The sequence below is a fragment of the Dendroctonus ponderosae genome, unplaced genomic scaffold (assembly GCF_020466585.1).
Source record: "Dendroctonus ponderosae isolate FM_Combo_2020 unplaced genomic scaffold, Dpon_F_20191213v2 Dpon_F_20191213_95, whole genome shotgun sequence".
In the NCBI taxonomy this organism is placed as follows: domain Eukaryota; kingdom Metazoa; phylum Arthropoda; class Insecta; order Coleoptera; family Curculionidae; genus Dendroctonus; species Dendroctonus ponderosae.
In genome coordinates, this window is record NW_026019171.1 from 29,962 (window position 1) to 34,980 (window position 5,019).

The 5,019-nt window shown below is 32.3% G+C and overlaps 1 long non-coding RNA gene across 1 annotated transcript; it reads right to left on the minus strand.

Moving 5' to 3' along the window:
* Window positions 1–1,446: 1,446 nt before the first annotated feature.
* Window positions 1,447–2,780, minus strand: LOC125505716. The gene is made up of 2 exons (XR_007282345.1): window positions 2,605–2,780; window positions 1,447–2,064 (listed from the first exon to the last, which is right to left on the minus strand). It is a non-coding gene; the product is annotated as an uncharacterized LOC125505716 (long non-coding RNA).
* Window positions 2,781–5,019: the final 2,239 nt, after the last annotated feature.

Genomic DNA, 5,019 nt, shown 5'->3' on the forward strand with positions numbered 1-5,019 from the left:
GTTATTGCGGTTCGTATTCGTTCGAAGAGAGTGTATCATGATTTGTGTTGAGAGTTTACGATATATTGGTAGAATTCAACACTTTCTTGATCTGCTCTTTTTATGTAGTTCTCTAATTTTAGAATTCGATTTCTTAACATTATTTGATTTTTTGCAATTAAGATTGTTTCGATTTGACATTTTCTTATATTTTTAAAGTTATTTTTATTATTTGTCAGCAATGATATAGCTTCATCGTATTTAACGGCATCGTTTTAATCTAGATTGCCTGTTATTGACTTTATTATTGTACCAAGTCCATGTATTATACTTCTTTTACTTTTAGAATTTCTCAATGGGTTCAGTCGAAGGATTTGTGATTCAGCTTTCTCAATGCGCTTTATTATAATGTTAAATGCTCTAAGTTTTGGTTTATGTGTGATGTTTGTTTCGTACATTCTAAAAGACAGATTTAAAAAATTTTCAAATTTACTGGTTAAATTTGTTACATCAAAAATTTGTATTAATGTCCAAATACCAATTTGATTTTGTACGTTTCCTAGCTTTATTGGTAGTAATGCAGGATTACCTTTGATTTTCTGATAGATTGGATATTTAAATTTTGCTGAGTAGACACAGATAATCTGTAACAAGGAAAGGTTTCTTTAATTCTTTAATATGAATTATATCTGGTTTAGTATTTTGGTTGGTTTTATTTTTTATTTTAAAGCGGTTATGTTCTAATTTTTCTAGTACCATGTAGGGATCCAATAATGTTTTATTGTTTTTATTTCTTGAGTGCGATTAATTTTATACACGGTTTGTCCGACTGAAAATTCTTTAATTTTATCTCCTAAATTACTTATTTTTATTTTCCTTTAATTTTCTCTCCATAACTAAATCTCAATGCAGCTTTTACGTCATCCCATAATTTTAATTCGATACGAGAGCCTATTAGCACTAACGCTCTTCTTGTAAGTTTACCGATTAGGTAATGCTCTTGCAAGAAAGTGATTTAGTGCCATCTTAGCTGGATTTTGAAACGTTTGGAACAAGAAATTGCAATTATCTATAAATTATTTTAAAGTATGCGGATTGCTGTCATGACAGGAATACAGAGTCTTAAAAGTTGATAGTCGGCGTTTCCAGGCATTTTTGTTGACTTTTTAGGTTTTGTGGTTTCTAAAAATAAAGAATCCGAGAGGGAAATGTCGTTGATAAATTCTAAATATTAAGATCTACGTTTTTTCCGAACCAAAGAATCAAAAGTTACTTACGGATCAATTGTTGGGAATGGAAAATAAGAATGGAGGAGAAGAAATTCCTTTCTTTTTTCTTGGGCCGGACCGAATTCAAATTCGCAATTAATCGTAGACACGAAAATTGATGCGAGATTCCCCCAATGTTGGGAAATCCTACCGACTGCGCCATTTAGATTCGGGACTTGGAAAAAATTCTTAAAAAATATATGATTTACAGGTTCTTTATTCAGACACAATTAAACAATAAAGACGTGATTTTGGTTTCTTCCCGGAAACAATAGCATATAACTCGGTAATTAAGCATTCTAGAGGAAAAATGTATATGTATTTATAAATACCTGTTTCGTAATTGGCTTATTTTCTCATTGTTAAATAAATAATTTAAAAATTCCTTCTTTTTTACCTACTTTATTGCACTTTCGAGCATTTTGCAGACAACATTTTAAATCTGCGGATATCGGACCAACTCAAACTTGTAGCAAATTTCATATAGAACAAATTGTATAAGTATAAGTATAGATATTTTTCTCTAAAATGCATAGTTATCGAGTTATATGCGATTGCTTCCGGGAAAAAACGCGATTTTCGCATTTTTTTCACTCTTTCATTGTTTATGCGAATAGCACACTTTTTCAAGCTGGCGCACCTCGAAATCTTCAATAGGTATACCATTTCCGAGCGATTCCAGTAGTTATCTAAGTTACATCACGTCACGTCAGAACCATATCTGAAAGAGTTCGTCGTAATTCTCCAGGCCTATTAATCGATGTTGCATCAATAAACTACTAGTTGTTGATTGGCAGGAATTTTTTTTCTTGTGGTGCTAATAAAAAAACAGCTACTAAGTCGATTACCAAGTTTCATGGGCATTGTAAAAAACAAGTATATGATTAAAAATACACTAATATATTATATGTACTTAAAGTAGGGTGTTCAATGTTGACGCAACATAGAATTTTATGTGGTGAAAAATCTATTAATTTATTTTAATTTGGATGGTAAGCCGACCGCCAAGGTCGAACGGCAATCAGAGATGCCAGAGTCTGCAATCAGAGAAAAAATATCTGATTTAATCGTTTCCAATATTTTTATTTTTTTTTAATTACTATTCGAAGTTTCTATTCCCTGAGCAACATTTCTATTTTGAGTTACCACTTCTAGCAACGCAAAAAACCAAGCACTAAATCGTCAATCTACGTTGTATACGAGTGAGTAAACCCAGTTGCAAATCGACTTTTTGATTTCAATTCATCATGATTGTAACATATAACATAATTTATTAATGTATGAAAACAAGACATATATCTTATTCACGAATGAAAGAACTAATAAATATATTTATAAGCAGAAGCAAAATACTTACATGTGTCATAGAACATCTATCTTCTGAAACTCACTGAGATACGCAAGTGATATATAAGATCTTTATCACAAGTTGTTATAACATGAAAATATTTAAGACAAATAATATGTATAATAACTACCTCGTTTACAAGTACATAAATATTTACAGCTAATAAAAGTGTCACGTAAGACGTAAATTTACGAAGTCATTCTTAGACTTAATATGGCAAATTTTTAACGACATACATATTAAGAATCATCAAACTTATTATCCCGGGTTAAAATCACCTAAAGTCAACCGTAATGATTTAATACGCCAATATTTCTCAGACACCTGCTTTACTGGTTAGAAAATGTTTGCATTGATTGCAAGTATATACTGCACACTAAAGATGATCGTAAAAGTGAAACAATGCTGAGCATCTGTATAAATCGGATCGTACCAGAGCTCGTTTCTAAATCAGTGAACATTTTACGAGAGTCTAATTCAAATGGGAGTACTTGGACATATTGCATTTTCTTAAAGCGAGGTAAACAACTTCCAGTAGGGACATTCGAAAACATATTTATCTTAAATGAATTGAATTAGTGTGTGCGTTCAAATAAGTAATTTAACGTGGAAGTTTCGATGAAAAGATTCAGGTGAATAACAATAAATAATAAATAATAGGTTTTAAAAATGGGGTTGCACGGTTAAGCATTTTTTGCAGCATTCTGTTGAACTATGTTTATTATTTTGTCGAACATATTTTAAGGCCTAAACGGTGTTACATTTGGAACGTGCTTGCTTTCAATATGTTTCTACTGCACAATTAATGTTTATGCTTCTTCAATTTCATGTTGCGTTGCACACTATGCTATGGTTTAAATGTCTGTCGCCCTCATGAAGCATCGTCATAGGTGTGCTGTCAATTAAAAAGAATCTGAAGCTTTTAGTTGCGTTAAATGTCATCTTTATACACTAGCTTTGGCCACTCCATCTGATCTTCTGTTAGCACGAGGAATTGTTATGAGTAGTCAATGAAGAATGCATTTTGTCTTGGAGACGGCTTATCTTGGCTTATCCGTTATGGTGCATGTCCCTCGTGTTGTAGTTAATTTCCTGAGTCAACTTCATTGGTTTGCAGGGTATCGTCATGATTTGAGGTTGGAGTGGCTAGAAGTGTTGCTGACATATTCACAGTAATCCGCCAGTATCCGATATGCCGTCGTTCATATGGTGGTTCTACTAAGAAGCAAATATTTTTGACTCCAACGTCAATATTAGGACAGATCGATAGAGTTAGATTGATTGATTTTAGAATTTATTGAGTTGTTAGTTGCTCTCGGTTCCAATTATAAAGGAGTGATTTACATGCCAATATAGACCAAATTTGGTTCCACTTTTGAACTGTATATGTATTAATATTGGAACCAACCAAATAATACAAGAATTTATCAAGTTTTTTGCATCCGGTAAAGATATTTCGACATCTGAATTTCGTAACGTGAAAACTTCTTTGTAAGTACATCACATTCTTCAAGAGACTTTATCTTTCGCTTCTGACGTATATATGGTCGTTCAATAGTATCAGATATTCGTGTCCTTTCGTCTGCTTGGGACGCAATTTTTTTGGAAATACACGCTGGATTCATACGCACTTGTGCAGGAAGTATTCTATAGGAAAAGGTACCACAAACCAAAACCAACTTGACCTCACTAAATATTTAATATTATGTTAATATAATTGATACTTCATATGAAAAAATATTTTCAATTATCCAACAATCAATATACAAGGTGCCCCGTAAGCACATGATCAAAAGGGTACTGCGATATTTTTTGGATCAAAAGAAGACGATCTGACCTAACTTTTATTAATAAAAATTGTCAGGTTCCTATGCTATTGATCAGTCAAATTTCTTAAAAATTTTATCCTTTTTTAAATTTCGGGAGAAAGGTACGATGTATTTTGGTAAACTCGCTTGTAAGACTCATATTTCTTAGGTAAACGTCTTATAGAAGACTCATATTTTGATGAAACAATCGAGTTCAGCCGTTTTGGACAAGTGGTGAATTCTTAAGTGTCGTGGTACAAAAACTACCAGAAGTTTTTATGTGGTGGATAGAATCAACTCATTTTTTAGTAATTAGAATAATGGACTCTCTCGAACTAAAAAACCACCCTGTATGCTGTTCGTATATTAGTCTATTAAGTTAGGTTTAGACGCGATGTCTGATTATTTCAACGAAAGTCTTGTGAGCTGGTAATCACGGCCATAAATACATGATACTTTAATTTATTTGGGAAACCATATACAAATGCTTCCGCCATCTCTCTTACAAATTTTATAATTGCGAATTTCGTAGTAATTCGTAACAAACTTGGTAATAATTGGTAATAACATGTCGGTGATAGTTTGATGTAAAGGGTGTTCCAATAAGAACGACAGT